We start from the raw sequence: 22,207 nt of genomic DNA, 5'->3' as shown, positions 1-22,207 counted from the left end.
AATGCTATTTTCTATTTGTCAATTCATTAACTTTTTCAGGGATCCTGACTTGGGAAATGGCAGCAGATTAAGGAAAAAAGGCTTTCAGGGATCCTACTAAATCTGCGAATGGTGAAGTTATGTCTGAGTGGGAACATGAAATGGCTCTAGCAATCTGCAGCCCGCTTGAGGACAAGGCATCACCAAGAATGGAGACCGGAGAGATGGGAAGAACTTGGGTCTTTGAGGACTTATTAAGCCCCTGAAACACTTAGCCCTGAAGCCATTCTTACTCTGGAGTTCTTGTTACATTACTGAAAAAAATGTTGCTGTGATTAAGCCATTGTGAGTTAGGGTTCTGTCATTTATGGTTGGAATCACCCAAACTTGCAAAGACTGTGCTATATATTTTTAAAGTTTATGGCATACAACGTAATTTAAGAGACTTGTGTACACAGCATAGGTTATGAGAGCCAGGTAGTGGGAATTGATCATCGTTATCTTGGATTCCTATTTATTGATGGGAAGAAGGGAGGAAAATTAGGAGAATTATTCTTATGTAGATAGATGGGTGATGACTGAGTGTAGATTACAAGGTGTGCTGATAACAATTAAAACACAGAGTTAATAATATGTCAACTTTCCACGACATTGTAAATCAACTATACTTCAATTTAAAAAAATAAATAAAAAGAAAAAATTCCCATCTTTCATTAGATTCAAGTCCTCATTCCAGCCATTAGACTGACTTCTGAGAAGGAAGGTAAATTGAAAGATGGAATCCCATCTCTTTATCTTTTTATTCTTATGAGATCAGTAGTCCAGTCTCACAGGAGCACACCCCCTTTTTGTTTTCTGACTCTGATTATTCACTAGTCCTAAGGGACTGAGGTCACTGAGTCTCCTGCAGACACATGGCTGGGATATGGGTCACAGAAGTGGGCTTTTGTTGTTATCCAGACAGTGCTTGAAATACAAAGAGTTTGTTACCCTTCCCTGCAAATTGAAGATTTCACAAAGAATGTATCTGGAATTCTGTCCCAGTTGCCTCAGTTTTAGGCAAAGCATGGGCGACCTTGCTGACCACAATCCCCACTATTCCCTAATGCCTTATAATCGCCCACCATTCTCACTCATATTGCTTTCCTGGGCACCTATTAACATGTTAGTTTACTACCTACATACGTCATTTTAACCCTGTGCCCTGTTTGTTCCCTTGTTAGAATGGTTTCACCACCAAACAGTCGACATAATAACATTCTATTCCAGGCACATAGGTGTTTGTAAGAGAAGACAAAACACTAGTGACAGGCAAATTTAAATTTTGCTGGCGAAATGAGAGATCTTTCACTTTATTTTTATCATATAAGAAGGGAGCAATAATTTTTTTTAGAGTGGGGAAACTTGATTTACTCTATTATTTTTTAAGTTGACATTTATCTCTGAAAATTATCTCACAGTTGAAGAAATAATATCTGAACAGGATCAACATGGTGATCTTAACATTTGTAATCATTTTAATACTCTTAAAATAATTGTTAGTAATGTTGTAAAGGTCTGTTTTTCAATAGACCTGAATTTGATTAAGCAAAAAACTTTTAAAAGGTTGTTTGTGAAAGTTTTTCTCCTTAATATATTGATGAAAGCTGTAAAAAAAAAAAAAAAAAAAAGAAATGATGTGCCATTTCAAAAGCTATTAGAGAAGCTGGAACTTACTCAGCACTGTTTGTAACCATATCCAGGCTTTAAAACATAACTCTAGCCCTGTCTCAATGTAATATGGAGCTTTTGATCATAAGGCATTGAAAATCCCATCAACCATCACTAACCTCCACCACCTCAACAGTGCTGGTAATTTAAAATGTGTTTGGATTGGAGTCATCTTTCAATTTCTGTGATTTCTTGGGCTTTCTCAAGGACTTCACTTAAAACATGGTTTAAAAATTGCTTGATAATATTTCAGAAACAAACAAACAAAACGAACAAACAAAAGAACTCATAGAAAAAGAGATCAGATTTGTGGTTACCAGAGACGGGGGCGAGGCAGCTGGATGAAGGCAGTCAAAAGGTACAGGATATAAGGTCTGTATCTTATAAGATAAATAATACTAAAGGATGTAACGTACAACGTGATAAATATAATGAGCGCTGCTGTATGTCATATATGAAAGTTGTCAAGAGAATAAATCGTAAGAGTTCTCATCTCAAGGAAAATATTTTTGTTTCTTTAATTTTGTATCTATATGAGATGATGTTCATTTAAGTTCAATATCTCACTAAAACCGGAAGAAAATGCAAATAAAATAATGGATAAAATTTTTTTAAAACTTCAATAAAATTGCATTGAATTACCAAAAAAAATTGTTTTCATCTTAGTTAAGGATTGGTGTGGTTTAATTTTAATGTGGTCATGTTCCTTTCGAGAGAAAAGTCTCACACTGTTAATAGATGCTCAGAGACATGATGCTCTGATATGTATTCCTCATTGATTGACAGCAAGCAGAGATGTTTCAGTCTGAGAGGACGCTGTCATTAGTATCAGGTGGGGAAGCAGGACAGGACTCACGGAGGAGTTGGTCCTTTTATAAATCATGAGTCTCTTTGGGTTAAGAATTAGATTCAAAAAAGGGAACTATCAAGGATTTCCTGGTTATAAAGAATATTACCCACTGAAATGTGGAACAAAGAGAAATAAATTTCTTTGTTATTCACTAAAGATGAGGATTTGGAAGGCTGACCGAGTCAATGAGTGTGAGTAGAATAATGGGGTAAGGATTATGTCTGCTTTACATGTAGGAACTAAGAACATTTTGGGGCGCTGATGGTTTGCCAATTGGGAATTCTGGTCAGTGGCAGATAACATAGATCTCCCCCAAAATAGGGGTTTATTTTTCTCTCCCATATTATGGAATCCAAAGGTAGGAAGCAGGGCTAGTCCAGTGGAATATAACTGCCACCAATATCCACGCGTATCCTGTCTTTTTCTTTTCTGGTTTTTATTCTCAAGATTACCTAGCTATCACAAGATGGCTTCTGGACACCAGCCATCACTTCAGTATTCCAGACAGGAAAAGGGAGAAAAGCAAAAGGACACCTGCCATCTGAGTCAGCTCTTTACCATAGTTTTCTTTGGATGTCTTATCTAACAACTTCACAACATTCATTTCCATCTTATTGGCCACAATTGAGTCACACGGCAATGTCTACCTGCAAGAGAAATTGCTACAGGTGGTTTTTGTTTGTTGGTAGGTTTCTTTAGATATACTTGTTCCACTCCCCCAAACTTAGGACACTTTTAGTGAGGAAGAAAGAGTGAATGGATATTAGACAGAAAGATCTGGTTTTAAGACCAGTCTGCAGAATTTAATGAATATCAGTGTTGTATGTCCCACCTACAAATATTGCCACACCTGAGGTCTACCTATTCTATTTCTTAGTATTTATCTATAAACTGACCCATTGTTGTACTTAAATCCATTTATTTAAGAAGAGGCATTTAATTAAATTCGAAGTGGAAAAATTGCCATGTCTTGCCATAAAAATAAATACAATAAAGATGAACAAATTTATAAAATTCTAGCTATATAGTCTTATTGCCAAAATTCTGAGCATGGATCATATCTCCATTTATTAAACAAGAGATTATAAAGTGTTAAAAATTGCTGTCACCAAAAAGGCTATTTCTCCGTGTCACACCAAGGCTCAAGGAGGTTGCCAGTGGGGAATAAATCCTCATGATGTTATTTCATGTCACGGCTGATGCCACCTGAAATCACCTTGAGTTCCAGGCACAGCACGTGTCCTCTGTCTTAGCAGCACTGACTTTCTCCAAGAATTTTATTTACAGGTGAGAAATGCAGCCCATGTAGGGTCTGTAGGTTTGTCTCAGAGGAAGGGCTAAGACACATGTCACTAATCTCTAAGTTCAAGATCATTCCAGTGCATATCATCACCCCTTATCAACACCAATATATTGAAGAATTCTGAAGTCCCTAAAACACAAACTACTTGGCAGAAACAGCAACCTGTGAATTTGAGCACCAGCTATGTACCCAGCACTGTGAAAGGTAATGAGCAAACACGGGTTTTTAAGCAAGCGTGGTATCTGCCCTTGTGGAGTGCAAAATCCCCATGAAACCACTACCTCATGGCTGATTTATTAGAAAACAAAACAAACAGACAAACAAAATAAATTCCAGTGTGGGAAAATGCCTGTGATTCACTTCAAAAGTAATAAAAGTCCACTGATTTCTGACAATGGGTCTTGTGGATGTTGATTCACAGCTCTCATCTATTAAAAAGACCCTATCTGTCCATGTGACTCAATCCCTCCATAACGAAAGCACATGATTTCTCGTCTCTCGACATAAAAGCATTTAATTGAACTGGCAGAGAATAGTAATACAGAGAATTAAAAGAAATTCTCAATTGCTTCATTACTGCCTATAGAAAAAAAGATGCATCTTTAAGTCAGACTTGATGATCGTTTTGTTATACTGCAAAACACATTTCTGAGAGTCTATTTAGGGTTTTGAGATAGCCCATGAAATATTAAAATTCAGCCAGACTGTGGGCATCTAGCATGGACTCTGGGACTGAATTTTGTACTGAAATTCTCATTAAGTTAATGGGAACAATGGCCACGCAGCAGCGAGGGAGTCTGGCTTCCAGTTACGAGGAAGGGTTAAAATTATATTTTCCTATCATTTTTTTTCTTCTTGAACTCATAAATCAAAGCTGAGGTTTAAAACCTTACAAAGCCAAGACGTGGGGGGAGGGTGAAAATAGGTTCATTTCTTAGACTGATAAAGCCTTTAATAGGTGGGAATCATTTGTGGGCCAGTTATCCAAGTGTATCCTTCCATGCCTCCAGGTATGGGCACGAGTCCATGTCTTAAGTAGCGAAAGGTGGTCCCTCTGGACCACCTTGAGTTCAGACGACTGTGAAAAATATTCAGAACCAGCCACTGCCGGCCCCATCAGGTGGAACTCAACCGTGTAAGGAGAACTCATCCGGAACAATTGGATGCAGATCAAATCCAAAACCAATTCCCAAATCTAGAGGTCTTAATCTGCTATCTGGAGGGTGTATTTGCCCCTGGAGACCTGTTCCTTATCTACTTGCCTCATGCAGTGTTGACCTGCAAAACACTAAGAAAAAGTGACTTGTTTGCCACCTTGAAAAATAAAGATATTTGAGAACAAATGCTGGAGGGTATGGAGAAAAGGAAACCCACCTACACTGTTGGTGGGAATGTAAGTTGGTGCAGCCACTATGGAAAACAGGATGGAGGCTCCTCAAAAAACTAAAAATAGAACTACCATATGATCCAACAATCCCACTCCTGGGCATATATCCAGACAAAACTCTTTCAAAAAGATACATGCACCCCTATGTTCATAGCAGCACAATTCACAATAGCCAAGACATGGAAGCAACCTAAATGTCCATTGACAGATGAATGGATAAAGAAGATGTGGTACATATATACAATGGAATACTACTCAGCCATAAAAAAAACGAAATAATGCCATTTGCAGCAACATGGATGGACCTAGAGATTATCATACTAAGTGAAGTAAGTCAGACAAGGAAAGACAAATACCATGTGATATCACTTATATGTGGAATCTAAAATATGACACAAATGAACTTATCTATGAAACAGAAATAGTTGGTTGCCGAGGGGAATGGTGAGGGAGGAATGGATTGGGAGTTTGGGATTAGCAGATGCAAACTAGTATATATAGAATGGATAAACAACAAGGTCCTACTGTATAACACAGGGAACTATATTCAATATCCTGTGATAAAGCATCGTGGAAAAGAATGTGAAAAAGAATGTATATATGTGTATAGCTGAATCACTTTGCTGTACAGTAGAAATTAACCCAACATTGTAAACCAACTAAAGTAATTTAAAAAAAATAAACACATATGGCGTCAAACTCCAGATATCTGATACCCCTTGGTACATCTGTGAAATCGAGGACCACATTTCATTGGAGTAACAACCGTGGAGTTTTTAGATAGGTGTCTTCATTTTCTGAGGCTGCCACAACAAATTATCCAAACTTGGTGGCTTAAAACAACAGAAATTTATTCTCTCACAGTTCTGGAGGCCAGACTGTGAAATCAAGGTGTCTGCAGGACCAAGCTCCCTCCAAAGGTTCCAGGAGTGAATCCTCCTGGCTTTCTGTAGCTCCTGGAGGCTCCAGGCATTCCTTGACTGTGACTGCATCACGCTGATCTCTGCCTCTATCTTCACATAGCCTTCTTCCCCTTGCCTCTGCCTCTCAAATCTCTTTCTCCAACCGTAAGGTTACCACTTGTTGGATTTGGGGTCCACTCTAAATCCTGAGAGCCTTTTTTTAAAAACTTTTAATTTTATACTGGAGTATAGTTGATGAACAATGTCGTGTTAGTTTCAGTTGTACAACAAAGTGATTCAGTTATACATATACATGTATCTATTCTTCTTCACATTCTTTTCCCAATTAGGTTGTTACTTAATGTTGAGCAGAGTTCCCTGTGCTATACAGTAGGTCCTTTTTGGTTATCCATTTTAAATATAGATGTGTGAACATGTCAATCCCAAACTACCTAACTAGCTCTCTCCCAACCCTGGTAACCATAGGTTCATTCTGAGAGCCTTAATGTAATTTTACCTGCAAAAATCCTATTTGCAAGTAAGCTTCACAGGTACCAGGGTTTAGGAGTTGGACTTACCTTTTGGAGGATCACTATTTAATCTACTGTGATGGAAATCGGATCTCCAGCATCTCATGGTAACTCCCATTCTTTTTTGTCTTGTATCTGGCCAAACTTACCTTGCCTACCTGGTCTGTGCATGCATCTGAGTTTCTAGGACTTGATTCCAATGTACCTTACAGTGCATAGTTTTGAACTGTCAAAAAAAAAAATTTCTCTAGACGAATGTTGAAAGGCAGGGGAGACTTTATCCAAAGCTATTGTGATAGGGTAGAGACACCAGAACTCATTCAGAGCTCAACTTCACTGAAACAAAGAGTGGGAGAATTTTTAAGAGCAGAGGAAGGGGCATCTTAGGTCATCTGTGTGTGCTAATTGACTTTACACAAAGAAATATGGACTTTTTCATATCTTTATGGTGGGAGGGACTTTCACAGCTTGGAGCAAGGCTCCTACTAAAGTTTGGCTTCTTCCCTCCCATGGAGACTGAGAATTCTATCTTCCTTGATGTTACTTTTCAAAGGGCTGGCTCCCAGGTCCATTCCTAGGATGAAAAAATGAAAAGAGGCTTTAAAAAAAAATTACATATCAAAAGAGCAGAGAAAGAATTTCCCATTACAAGTTTTCTAAAGTAAATGCTCTAAGAAAAGAGACGTCAGGAGCCAAGAGGGAGGAAGAGCCTATGTAATGTTCAGTCAGAGGTAAACATTCAGGTCGTCTTGGTCAGAGCTGACCCATCTTACCTGGCCCCTTCCGTTACATTTATTCAATTAGATGATCTCTACTTTCTAACTGCAAGTTCCAGGACATTTCTGAGTCTCATTTCCTTCATCTGTAAACTAGAACAGGGATTTCCCTGGTAACGCAGTGGTTAAGAATCCGCCTGCCATTGCAGGGGACACGGGTTTGAGCCCTGGTCCGGGAAGCTCCCACGTGCCGCAGAGCAACTAAGTCCGTGAGCCGCAACTACTGAGCCCATGTGCTGCAACTACTGAAGCCCGCACGCCTAGAGCCCGTGCTCCACAACAAGAGAAGCCACCGCAATGAGAAGCCCGCACACCATGCTGAAGGGTAGCCCCAGCTCACCGCAACTAGAGAAATACCGTGCGCAGCAACAGAGACTCAACACAGACAAAAATAGTTAATTAATTAATTAATTTTTAAAAAATAGAACAATAAGGTTACTTAATTCATAGGGTTGTTACTAGGAGGATGTAAGATCATATAGCTAAAGTACTGTGGGGACATGGGAGTGTGGACCTATGGCATCCAAATGCCCCTATGTCATTTCAACATGACAGACAGTTCTATTCCCTTTTTACTTGGTCTCCTTTGAAGATAGAAGGGGCAATTTGACTCACTTCAGGTCAACAAAACCTAAGCATGAGTCTCTGTGGGACATTTCTTGGCAAGCTTTTGTTCTTGGATAAAAGGGGATGCATGACTGGCATCACCTCTTCTGGCTCTTTTTTGCTGTGATTATGATGTGATGGCTGGAGATGCAGCAGTCATCTTGCAACCATGAGAAAAAAACCCCAAAGTCTTGCAGGGAATTAATTTCTTTTAACTGCTGAACTAATTTCAACAACTTCTAGACATTTATTATGTGAGAAGAAATAAAGCACTAAGTTGTAAGCCACTGTGATTAATTTTACTGTTACTTGAAGATAAACACAATCCTGCTTGACAGACAATAACACAATGGTCTTCACACTTTGGAATGGATTATACCTCGTTAAACACACATCTGCTTCTTCTACTACATTGAAAGGTCATGGAGACAGACCCAAGTCTTATTTACTTCTGTATTCTTCAGAGCCCAAAAGAGAAAGAGTTTCTATAGTATACTTGAAAAGAAAGCCTTAAGAATATTGACAGTTATTCCTACATTTAATTAAAAGATAAAACATTCATAAGTATTCACTGTGCCTGGTTCTGGGCATTAAAGAATTAAAAAAAACGAAAAACAAAAAACAAAAAAACCCCACAGTCTCTGCCTTCAAGAAGATTACAGATTTCTGAGAAGAAAAATGGATTTCTCTAATACAACGAGTTTGTTGTAATAGAGATATTGCAGAGGATAACAAGGGCACAGCCATTTACAAAGATGTTGTATCTGTTGGACGCTTGCAGCTGTAGCAACAGAAATTCTGACTCATCAGGCTTTTACAATAAGGGGTCTTATCATCTCCCTTGAAAAGCCCAAAGCTCCATGGTAGGAAGTCGGGCTCCAGGGTTGACACATTCAACAGCTCGGCCATGTGACATGTCCCTTCATCTTTCTGCTCTCCAACCTCAGGTTGCCTTCCTCTCTACACTAGTAGCAAGATGGCACCAGAAATTCCAGGGGCCATGAACAGACGTGAAAATCTCCTCATAAAAGAAGGTGTCAGAAGGCAGTAGATTCTGGATATGTGACCAACGCTTTTCACTGCAGATACGAAGAAGTCTATATTCAGTAATAAGTTATGTCATTCATAAAAATTCCAGAATGTCTGCGCATACGTTATATGGATCATTACAGAAATTACAAATACAGTGCTTTATTTAGTATGTCAGAGTTTTCCAAAGCTGACATTTCTATTCAGAAATGTGTGTGTGTGTCTGTCTGTGTGTCTATATGATCAGGCCACACAAGATGGCTGTTCTCTTGCTCTCTGTACCTCTTCTGCTAGACAGTGTCTGTTTCACCTACACCCCTACACCCACTCACGTGATCGACCTTCCTACATACTTGACCTTGGCCCCAGCTAGTGATTGTTCTAGCTTTTAGATCAGGACATCTCCCCTCTGAGAGCTTATCAAAGGGGCAGTGAGAGGTGTACTCCTCTGCTGGTTTCTCTGGCAACCGATGAACCAACCCTGAGGTCAGTTCCCCCTATAACTGGTAACCTCCCCTTCCTCCTGGTAGACAAGACTGCTGCCCTGTCCTGCCCGCCGTCTGCTGCACGCATTGGGGTGTTGCTCTAGGACATTGCTTCACACATGTAAGATGCCCTGTCCGTTTGTAACAGGGAAGAACAATATCTGACTCCATGTTGGATCTGTTTCTTTTACTTTGACCTTTGTTGCCATTGCTTTTGTTCTGTCTATAGCTATAGGCATACATAATGGCCTGCCTCGGGGAACCCTGCCCCTCTGCCTGAATGTTAAACTAAAGTGCCTTTGTTCAGCTCACAGGGAAACACCCTGCCCCTGCCCACCTGCGAATGGCTGCAGAAAAGAAGAAATTAACACATCCCTTCCCAGAGGCTGGCCAAACCATGAGACGTTTTGCGAGACTTATGGCCTTTTTACTTTACTTCCTCACCTCCTCCCCTTCTCTGCTCTATAGAAGAAACTAGCATCCAGACCCTGATAAGATGGTACTCTAGGATGTTAGTCCACCATCCTCTCGGATGCCCGGCTTTCCGAATAAAGTCGCTATTCCCTGCCTCAACACCTTGTCTCCTGATTTATCGGCCTGTCATACAACGAGCAGAGCAAGCTTGGACTCGGTTACACATTAAACCACTGATGTCTCTGTGGCTGACTCCAGACTCTTTCTTCAGTCTCAAGACTGGGCAAGTACAGGTCTTGCAGGCCTGCACGGTGCCGCCCCACAGTGTCTGTGTGCGATGTAAAGAAGAAATGGAAAGACATTTTGCATTTTTCAATAGATAAAGCCCTGGAAACAAAAACAGGGATGATTTCAGGGAAATTCAGCTCCCTTCTGGAGGTCTATGAACATTTCTCCACAGTATTTATTCAACAGCATTTTGTTGATTTCACACTATGTGCCCAGCATATATCTTCATTTAAAAATGGAAATGTAAAGAGTCACATTGCTAGCCATTTCCTCTATGAGGAAGAGCTGAAGAATTCATGCCAACTGAAAATACCACCTCCTCGAATCCACAGCTATTTGCTAGAGCCCAACTGCATTTCAGTAGCAGTCACAAATTGGAGAAATCCACTTAGTGTGAACAAATACAATCATTTAAAAGACATTTTCTCTAATGGAGGAATTCTTTGTAAGTAAAGATTGAATTATGGAAGATCCCGTTTATGGGGAAAACTGAATATTTAGAGTTCATGAAATTGAGAGGAATTGATTATACAGAATTGGAAGGAAGACAGAAGAAGACATTTAGCCCAGACCAGTTCTTCCAGACAGAATTACAAGACTGTGCAATGTCCGATTTCCAAACGGGCCCTCACCCACACCTGGTACATCTCCGGGAGGCTCTGTTTATGCAGAATTCCATGTGAATGGACTTGTGTAGTGATGGGATTGAGGCTCTTCTGGTCTTTCCTCTGCCTTTTTTATGCACCTGAAGGACCTAAGTTCACATCCCTGAGCTGGAAGTACCAGGACCCAGGAGCCTGGAAGCTACATCATTAGGTGCTGTCTGCTCTATAGTCAGATCCTATTATAGCCATTCCAGAGGGTGGGCTCCAGAATGCAAGCCTGGCCTTGGACTTCTGCAGTTGCTGTCTTGTCCCGTGTATTTAGCTAAAAATCATGAAAGCTTTCCCCTCTCACCTGAAGTCCAGTTCACAGTGTTCCTGTACTTTCTGCCAGCAGGGAGTGAGAGTGACCTCAGTGTTCAAGGACAGGGGCAGGCATTTTATAAATGGCTTGAACTGACATTGAGTTGCTGATTTTTTGTTGTATTCTGCCTTCACCTCCCCATCTGAATTTAATTAGATCCAGATTTCACTCTGTTCTAATAAGGGTTATCTCTAGAAATTTTAGAAGTTCTAGAAAATATTTGGGGCCATCTTCAGTAGTGATTTGAATAAGTGGACTACAGAAAAGTCTTAACTCATTCTATCTTGGAGTCTATTTCAGGGGAACATGCGTTATTTCATGAGCTGGGACTCTAGGCCCTTTCCTGGGTGCCAGAGACCCGCTTTCACAGCGGGACGACTCACAACAACACAGGCCACTTCTATTAACATCTGCCAAAGAGGAACAATCCAGGCAAAGACTGTGGTTGGCTCCATTTATTTTTGCTAAAATATTTATGCAAATTTAATTTCTCTGCAAATAACCCCTTTCCCTCCTGGCCCCTAGGTGTCTACAAAGGCCGCCATATTGCTGCTGGTGCCTGGAATTACTGGTTGGAAAATGAATTATTCCAGAATTAGACACGGTCAATTCAAAGGCTCCTCCTCCCACAGGACGGATGTTTTCCGTCATTTTCTCAGAATTCACAATGATGCTGCATCTGAATGCACTGTCATCTCAGTAATAGCTCTGGGTTCTATGTCCAGCCACCAAATCTAAAGGATGTCTTTCTCATATAGTCCCATGATTGTATCCTGTAGACTTCATGAGTTACACTTCTGAGCACATCAGGTAAAATATTCCTTCCAGAGCTAACTATTTCAGCTGGGTCATTAAAAACATTGGTTGTTTTCTATTCTTCAAGTGACAAAGCAATCATAAATGGTAGCAGACTTGTAGAAGGAGATTTTTTTCTGAGTGACCAGTAAGGAGGGCTGGAAGCGTGCTTAAATGATCCTTTCCGGGGATATTTAGCAGTAGACAGCATCAGGTGTGTGTCGTTAATTGCAGTGGCTCTCAGTAACCTCCCAACCTAGGCTACTTTTCCCAACAAAACTACCAATCTTTGAAAGTCTTCATGCCTTATTTAATTTTTCAAAAGTATTAGTATAATAAAAGAGTATTTTAAAATGTTTGTAGTAAATATGATACTAGAAATACAGAATTTGGAGGCGTAAGAAATATTTTTTAGAAGAGCTGTCCACAGGAAAACCTTACGGTTGAATACTCCACTTCCTAAAATCAACAGTAAAGAACATTACATGTATTTCAAGTGTTTCCCACTTATTGTAGAGTGTACATACTTCTTGAAATCCTGATTTCAATTCTTTAGGTTATATACCGCAAAGTGGGATCATTGGATCATATGCTAGTTCCACCTTTAATTTTTGATAAATCTCCATACGGTTTCCATAGCTGCTGCACCATTTTACATTCCCACCATTAGTGTACACGGATTCCAATTTCTCCACAACTTTGCTAGCCAGTGTCTGGAGTTTGATGCCTCACAAGACCTCTCAACTTATTACTTAAATAAAACAAACAGATGAGTAAACTCTACATCTTGTACTTTTAAACCACATTCTATATTGTTAACATTTCTCCATGCATTCTCTAAGAAATTTAAACAAGAACAGTGGGGTTTGATCCTGCCCAGCTGAAAACTTCATTTTCAATTTCCACATTTTTGAAAAAGAAATCAATAGCTCCTTTACCACAAATTTTTTACAAGGTTGAAATGTGCTTAAATGCATGAAAACAATTTGACCATTGTTAAGTATTATAGACATGCCACTTGCTGTCACTATTTTTGTTCAGGTTGTTTTTATGAGGATTATCACTCTTCCTGACTCTGGCCCAGAACCCAAATGAAAAGGCACTAAGTAATTCTCACAGATTGGAAAAATGAGAAATATTTATATCGGTTATATTTGTCCCTTTAGCATTTCTTGGCAGTGGGGTATGTGGCTATATGGGTAATATCTCCTCAGTTTATTCATACTAATTGCATAGATAACAGAGATGGTCCAAAGACCGTTGTCCTTGGAGTTGAATGCTTTCCAATCACCCTCCAGATCGCCTCTTTGCCCCAGTGTCCCCCTGCACCATTCTGAAACCTGGAGGCTGACCTCTTCATAATGGATCAACTGGGCTCCCCTGCCTGCTGGCTTCTGGTTAGATTTTCTAATGGGAGGCACTGGGGTTTGGGGGTCAAGATGAGAGAGAGGTCAAGGGATTTATGGCCCTCATTCTCTCCCTACTCTTCCAGGATTTAGCATCATTTGTGTTGCTTTCACAGAAGCCACAGTTCCCACTGGATGAGAACTTCTCATTGCCACCCCTCTCCCTGTTCTGGAAACTGTTGCTTCCTCTTGGCCCCCTGGTTAGGGTGTGGCTGGGGAGTGGTGTAAAGGCTTTCCTCTGATGCTAGTTTCTGGGTGTGGAACCATCCCCTGTCTACTTATCCTGACAAATCCATTTAAATGCTGCCTTCATTAAATCCTATCCTGCTTTGAGTATGCCATGTATTTTCTATGAGGACTTTAACAATGCAATAGTAGTAATAATAATACTATAATGATAATAGCTAACTCTTACTTTGTGTTCTTTACACTCCAGGTCTTGTTCTGGGTGTGTTCCCACAGTCTGGCCCACTTTGCCCTCACAGTGGCCTTATGAGATAGGTGCTGTTATCATCATTCCCCTTTGCAGATAAACAGGTGCACAGAGAGGGTAACTGACTTCACTAAGGTCACACAGCAAGTAAGCAGTGGAACCAGGACTTAAACTTTGATGGCCTCGTGATAGGATCCAGGCTTTAACCTACATTCAGTGCAGCTGTCTGTAGTGCCTCCAAGTTCTGAAATGAGGACAGCTCGGGCTGGTGACTTTTCTTATTCAATAGTCGGCAGTGGGACGTATCACATGATTTAGTTTTCATTTGTCCCCACTAATCGTGAGATGTGCCTGTTCAGTGTCGCTAGCTGAGATGCTCCAGCTCGCACAGGGAGACTTTCAATTAATCCACTAAAAAGCTCTTTGGGCCACTAACGTCCGCGTGCTTGTTAACGTGTGATTACTGCACCGGCTCCAATTTTCTCTTTCCCAGACAACGTGAAATCAGGCAGGAGCAGGGGTGGTTTAGACACAACCGAGTGCATTACACAAGCACATTTTCACGTTAATAGGAGCAATAAAAGACTTCACAGCCATATTTACACCCAAGCCTTTCCATATTTTAGAATAAAGGCAGGGAATCAAAGAAGTTGGTATGTATAGCACATTTATTATCTCTCAAAGCTCTCTGCAGCTGCCTGCAGAACTATGGGCTCTGGAGAAAAAGACACAAAAAATGGAAATAGCTGCTGTCGCCAGTTAGGAATTTTGTTTTATAAATGTGAGATATATTTTATATTGTGCAGCAAATCGCTTTGATTAAATAGCTTTTTTGGATTGTATGTGCTCACACTTTTAGAGTTAATAATGGCTCTCGCTTATTAAGGAATGTTCAGAGATTTGTTCTAATGTTATATATGTCTTAACTCATTGCATCGCATACGAACCCTAGCAGGTAGGTCCTATTTCAGTCCCATTTGCTGGCAAGGAAACTGACACACAAAGGGGTTATTTAGCTTGAATACAGTTCAGCTACTGAGAGTTGAACACAGATTTATAGGACAGATTCCAAAATCTGGACGCATATTCACTGTGCTATTCTGACCATTGCATTTTCCACTCAGTGTTTCAGCTGTTTTGTTTTTCCACTTGGCTTACATGGAAACCTCCGGACTTGCCAGCCCTAGAAGCTGAATTATGCTCTGAACCTTTATCAGACCCAATATAGATCCTTATGCTGTCATGAATGACCACCATCTGGATCTCAGCATCAGTGACCGGGCCAGGGGCAAGAGGACCAGCGGGTGTCAGGAGTAACTCGTGGAAATTTTGGTCCCAGGCTTCCTAAAAGGGCCTGGAGTCAGCAGATTGAATTCCCCATGAGAGTTGTAACACCCCACCTGTTGCTGGGGGCCGTCTCCCCATGGCCAGGTCTCCCTCCCACAGATGATCCCAGGATATGATAAGGTACCCAGAGCTCTGGCAGGGGCAAAACTGAATCCACCAGCATCAAAGACATACCCCACCTGAATAATGGAAATACATTAAAGAGACTTTGTTATGACTAACAATAATTATGTAAGCAGTTTGGCACAGTTGTGAATGCGCAGGCTCTGGAATCAGGCTGACTGAGCCTTGCTGTAATTCTAACAGTATTAGTATTTTTACCTAAATTTTACTAAAGGTCAACACTGTGTAGGACTCTACACACACTCAACTCCCTTGTAAACCAACCCTGTGAGGCGAATACCAGCACAGCACTTATTTTACAGGGGAGAAAACTGAAGCAAAAAGAAAGGATATACGAGCTGACCCAGTTCACTCAGGTTGTAAACGGCAGAGCTGCAGTTTGAACCCAGAGCAGTCTGTGCTCAAAGCCTGAACTTCAGGCTCCTGTACCCCGGTGCCCATTATTGAATGCTGCTTTGATGAAAGAATGACTGAATGATTGAAAAATTACATCTGCTGTTTCCTGGGAGCTAAGAACTTAGCCAGCTTCACAGCTTTGATAGGCGAATCATCTCCTTACTAGATGAGGATGTGAAGGCTGGGGGATTGACCTTGGCCAGAGCCAGGCATCAGCAGAATTAGAACTTAGAGCCTAGGTTTTCCTGAAAGAGACAAAAGAGAGAAGCCACTTCTGGGACTCAGGGATCCCCCCTGAGTTTCTTCTGGATGCCTATGAAGAACAAGACGCACAGAAATACAACAGAGTGACAGCTTGAAACCATAGCAGTGAGATGGTGGGAATGACGGATTAAAGGCGACCACACAGGATCCAGGGATGTGCACGGAGGCACTCGACCGCATGTCAGCGAACATCAGGGAATGTGCCCAGGATGGGCAGGGATGACGCAGGAAGCCTCTGCCTACGTAACGACTCTGGAGGGGGTAAAGTGAGTGTCTTCCATGAACAGGAAAAACACGCACAGTAATGTCCAACAGAGAGGGACAGAGAGGGAGACAGAGATGGGGAAAGAAATCCCAAAGGACCTTTCTTCCAGCAGAGCGTCTCTGGGAAGGGAAAGTTAATGTATCAATACTCAAAGCCCTGTTTCTGTGTTTTCCGTGTGTGTGGTCCTGTAACAGGGAAAAACAAATCTGACTCCATATTGGATCTGTTTCTTTTACTTTAACCTCTGTGTTCTATTGCTTTTGCTACAGGTTAATCACTAAAGGGATGTTGTCTATAAGCTTAAATTATACATTATGGTTCATCTCTGGGAACCCGCCTCCCATGTAATGAGTGTTAAGCTGAAATACCTTTGTTTAGCTCACAGGAAACATCCTGACCAGACCCACCTGTGAATGACTGCAGGCAGGAAGACATGATCACGTCCCCTCTGGAGGCTGATGGGAACCAGGAAATGTTTGACTTTACTCCCTCCCCTTTGAGTATAAAAGGAGCCTGAATTCTAACTCAGGCAAGACGGTTCTTTGGGTGACCAGTCCACCATCTTCTTGGTCTGCTGGCTTTCCAAATAAAGTCGCTATTCATTGCCCCAACAGCTTCTCTCTTGGTTTATTGGCCTGTTGTGCGGCAAGCAGTGCGAACTTGGACTCAGTAGCCGTCCCCTCACGCTGAACTGATCTCTCTTTCCAAAGGATGAACAGCGTCTAAAGGAAGGTAACACACTGGCCTTTCCAGCATGTAAAAGCATAATGACATTGATGTTTGCGCAGATTTCAACTCATGTGGCACTTATCCCAGGGCCCCAAGCCCAACAAAAGAAAAGCTTCACAGTTAAAGTCTTAGCTAAGAAAAACGAAAATAGGCTAAGGAGTTCTTTTTCTCTAGACCCTTGAAACTGGAAAGACCGACAATGAACTCTGAAATGGTGCTTTCTCCACTTATGCCATTTTCAAAAGCATAGTTACTTTGTCGGTAACGATACTCCATCTGCAAACCGTAAGCGTGTGTCTCATTTTGTTCCATAATAAGAAATCAAAGGCGTGCTTAAAGTAGCTTAGAAATAAGGATATTGTACATACTTCAGGAGTCCCAAGTGGCCAGAGATAAATAGAATCACTGTTTCTCACAGTTTTTGCCCAAGGAGAATAAAGAATCACATTATTCCTTGTTGGAGGATATTAATAATTTACTTAGTAGTTTTTAATGTGCTAAAAGCATTCATTAAATACAATATATTGAGCATCTTCTATGTGTCACGGATGGTGCCAGGGTCTGTGATACAGAGGGGGGTGTAATCTCATTTTACATTAGGATCTGTGTCATCCCAAGCAGACACTGGTCCTCTGAAAAGTGGCAGGTCAGGGGGTGAACTTGTGTTTGACTGATAGGGTGTTTTCCTTCTGATCGAATTCATCATTTGCTGCTGAAACAAATTACCATAAATCTAATTTTAAAGCAACACAATATTTAAAACTTTTTCAGTTCTGCAAGTCAGAAGTCTAAAATGGATCGTATTTGGATAAAATCAGTACTGTGTTTCTTCTGGAGTGTCTGGGTGAGAATTTGTTTCCTTGCCTTTTTCAGTCTCTAGAAGCTGCCTACGGACCTTGGCTCATGGCTGCATCACTGACCTCTGCTTCCATCACATCTCCTTCTCTGACCCTGACCCTCCTACCCTCCTCTCCTAAGGATGCTTGTGATTCTATTGGGCCACCTGGATAATGCAGGACAATCTCCCCATCTCAAGATCCTTGACTGAATCACACCTTGCAGAGTCCCTTTTTCCATGTAAGGTGACATATTCACAGACTCTGGGGATTAGAATGTAGATATCTTTGGCGGGGATGGGGAATTATTCTGCTTACCACAAAGATCAACATTTAAATACCAAAACATTTACCTTATCAACCACATATCCTTCTGATTAAAGTATAGACTTTACTTGATAAAAGTATTAATATCGGTTCATAAAGAGTGACAAACGCACCCTACAAAGGTAAGATGTCGATAATAGGGGGGACATGGGTGTGTGATATATGGAAACACTCTCTGCTATCTTCACAGTAACTCTGTTAATCTCTAACTGTTTTAAAATAAAAAGTATATTAAAAGTGATCGTTCCTGCTGCCCTTGGAAATGTAGAAAATCAATCAACAGTGGGTTGTTCTGGTTGGGAAGCAGTTGACGGGAGCTGAGTCCAAACTGATCCCCTTATTGGGGTGCATACACCTCCTTTGGTTAAGTCAGATCCCCAAGCGACCACTTCATCTCTCTATGTCACTTCTCTGGTGGCTTTGGAATTTGAGATTGTGACTCTTGAAAGAAACAATGACACAGATAGTTGTGTGATTGCCCCTGTGATCTGCGCCAGGTAGGGGGAGGTCAGGGAACTCTGAGAGCCGATCTGAAGGAGGAACGTGCCTTGTCTCAGGTTCTGGCCCCTCATAATCCCTCCAGGTCAGATGGAGACTCAACAACCAACGGGCCAGGCAGGTGAAGCTTCTGTTTCTCTCTGTGTCTTCCAGATTGTGGCAAATTCAAACTCTATTAAATCAGGATTTTTTCTTTGCTGGTTGATGTGTATGATTTTCTGGCTAAGTGCATTTGTTGCCAGGAGCTGACATGCTTCAAGGATTGTTGCATAAGAGCGTGACAAGACATCCTAGTTATTGCATGGGGGGGCGAAGGAAAGGGAGTTGTAAAAATCTGGGGACCTTGTGCCCGTGGAAAAGAATAATGTAAATCCCGTTATTATAACTCTAAACAGGGTACTGAGCCATTACAGCCTTCAATTATTTTGATGCTGCGAGGCAAAAGTTTCCATGTCTGAAATACTAGTCTACTTGACATTGGGCAAATGAGGTGGCATTTTTTATGGAGTGATGCCCATTTGTCAAGGTGGGAACTCATGCCTCTCAGCCTGGCCTGCCCTGAGCTCCTCCATTAATGTTCTTTGTACTAATATTAGTGGTCACATTTAGTGTTTTATAAAGGAAATCTTCCTGGAGAGATGGTGCAAGGTCAGGGAAGAACACATAAGGAGAAAACCTCCGTTTCGTTGTAACTCTGAATTTCGGAACTGAACAAAGTTACTTTATCTTCCTTCCTGCTGGCTAGTGACGTTGAACATGTATTCATGTGCCTGTTGGCCATCTGTATGTCTTCTTTGGAAAGATATCTGTTCGGATCCTTTGTCCATTTTTTTTTAATTGGGCTGTTTGTTTTTTTGATGTTGAGGTATATGAGTTCTTTGTATATTTTGGATGTAAAACCCTTATCAGATATATGATTTGCAAATATTTACTCCCAATAAGTAGGTTGCCTTTTCATTTTGTTGATGGTTTCCTTTGCTGCGCAGAAATCTTTTAGTTTGATGTGGTCCCACAGGTGAGGCACCACTGATTTTTCACACTTATAACAGGCGTCTAACATCCTCCAAAGCCTGGAAGCCAATACAGAATGTTGGGACATTTGACTCTGAGTCTCCAGGTAATAAAATTCAGACTGTCATCTTCTCCTCTCATGGTAATTGGCCTTAACGCTGTCCAAGAAAACCCATGGCTGACAATCCCCATTCCAGAATTTGTGTCAAATTCTTCACAAATCAGCATGTTCCATTTCTGGCATCCAGTGATTAATCTCACCACCTCACTAGGAGAGATATCATTGCCAAATTATAACGATACATGGAGATCTAATTAAATTCATTGATTCAATTTTCGTGTGACTGAGTTATTGACATGGATGTGAATTAACTTATTTGTTTGTAGCCAAAGGCCAGTAACAGAATTTGAAGAGAAATTATGTCTAGATAACACTCAGCAATGGGCGAGAGTATGTCTAATTCAGACACTTGCTCACACAGGAAGGGGAGGTCTCCCAGGGCATAAGCGTCAGGGGTCGTTCTCTGGCGTATTAACCCCACCTATGAACAACCTCTTGGATATGCTCTGTCTCAAGGTAATAGTAAACTACAAAGACAAGGACTAAAGGAATCATGTGAAATCTTTTCATGGATGAGCCAATTTGGAACTCTAGGAGGGGAATACGTCTTCTGCTATCAAGTCTCAACACATCCTTCATTCCAGCCAACATTCTATGTATTAAACATAACAAACTGAAAAACAATGGGTTGGGCCATTATCCTAAGTGAGATGATAAGCCAGTCACAAAACCAAATACTGTATGATTCTACTTATCGGAGGTCCCTGGAGAAATCAAATTCATGGAGACAGAAGGTAGAATAGGTTTTGCCGGAGGCTGGAAGAGGGCAGATAGGGAGTTAATGTTTAATGGGGACAGAGTTTCAGTTCTGCAAGATGAAAGCGGTTCTGGACATTGGTTGCACAACCATATGAATGTACTTAACGCTACTGAACTAGACACTTAAAAATGGCCAAGCTGATGAATTTTATGTTATATGTATTTTACCATAATTAAAAAGAAAATGTAGTGCTTACAACAAACAGCCAATAAGTCTGGAGCCACTAGAAGCTTTTAAGAGGAATTGCTTTGTACAGGGAATTAAAGGTTTACCCAACAGCGGGAAGGACTGGGCAAGCGAGTCCTATTGTTATCGAACCAGACTTGGGTCTGCTCACCCGAGCGCAGGAAAGCCAATCTACTGACACCAGTTTGGGATGAAGGAAAGTGCAGTGTTTACTGCAGGCGCCAAGAATGGGCAGCTAATGCTCAAAAGACCCGAACTCCCTGATGGCTTTTAGGGAAGGGTTTTTTTAAAGACAGGGTGAGGGAGAGCGTGGTGGGGTGTGCGATCAGCTCGTGGACCTTCTTCTGATTGGTTGGTGGTGAGGTAATTGGGAGTCAGCATCATCAACCTTCTGGTTCCCTCCAGTCTAGGGTCTACGTGCTTGTGGGCAGCAGACAGTTAACTTCTCCCACCTAATGGGGGTCTCAGCATCTGCAAAACAGCTCAAGGATATGGCTCAGAATATTATCTATAGTCTTTGAGGAGGAACTAAAGTTCTTGACTTTGTTGAATGGCTAAATTATTATTCTTTTGCCTTGCTTGACTGTTTTCTTTTCTTTCTGCATTTTCTCACTTCTCTCATTAAATTTGTTCTTTGGACCTTGGGGAAGGCTTAGGAGGCTAAAGTTTTTCTACAAACAAGAGACAGGTAGAGGACGTGGAGGGGTCAGTCCCAGGAAAGTCCCATAGGGCAGTGGTCCCCAACCTTCTGGCACCAGGGACCAGTTCCTTGGAAGACAATTTTTCCACGGATGGGGTGGGGTTGGTTCAGGAGGTAACGTGAGTGATGGGGAGCGATGGAGAGCAGCAGATGAAGCTTCGCTTGCTTGCCTACCGCTCACCTCCTGCTGTGCTGCCCGGTTCCTAACAGGCCGAAGACCAGTACCAGGGGTCGGGGACCTCTGCCATAGGGTCCTGCTCTGTTACACTATGTCACTGCCCACAACACCCAAATATCTGATTCTCAGGAGGAAACCAGGAAAATGATGGAGGAACTTCATTTTCATCATCCACCAATGTCCACCTGCTTTTCTGCACCTGCCACCAGAGGTGCACCGGAGAATAATGGCTTATTTTCTTTTCCACCTTTCAAATCATATGCAAGGACCTCTTAGAGGTAGATACTTATCAGAACTCTTCTACTGGCAGGGAGTCTAGACCATCTTCCATAGAATTTTAGAGGCACAGAGTTAACACTAAATGTTGCTGGCCTCCGAAATAAAAGCAAACTTTTCTTTCCACCAACTTTACCTCTTTACTGGCTTTTGAGTGGTGAACAGCCAGACCTGAGTTCGGTAACATTATGATTCGGGTGGTTTATGGAAAATGTCATTTGAAGTGAAAAGGACATTTCACTCTGACATCTTCCCTACAGAGTGCATAAAACTGCTGACATAAAAGGCGATATTTGGGAAACACAAAGGGCTATAAAAAATAGGAATTTAT

At 41.4% G+C, this 22,207-nt stretch overlaps 1 long non-coding RNA gene across 1 annotated transcript in view; it reads right to left on the bottom strand.

Annotated features, from left to right (window-relative positions):
• Positions 1 to 1,595: 1,595 nt before the first annotated feature.
• Positions 1,596 to 22,207, bottom strand: part of LOC309640112 — a 38,429-nt gene continuing 17,817 nt past the window's right edge. The window contains exon 2 of the long non-coding RNA XR_014252037.1: positions 1,596 to 7,235. This is a non-coding gene — a long non-coding RNA (uncharacterized lncRNA). The remainder of the gene's footprint in view (positions 7,236 to 22,207) is intronic.

The sequence above is a fragment of the Balaenoptera physalus genome, assembly GCF_965194825.1.
Source record: "Balaenoptera physalus genome assembly, chromosome: 12".
In the NCBI taxonomy this organism is placed as follows: domain Eukaryota; kingdom Metazoa; phylum Chordata; class Mammalia; order Artiodactyla; family Balaenopteridae; genus Balaenoptera; species Balaenoptera physalus.
This window is presented reverse-complemented; position numbering and strand designations above follow the sequence as displayed.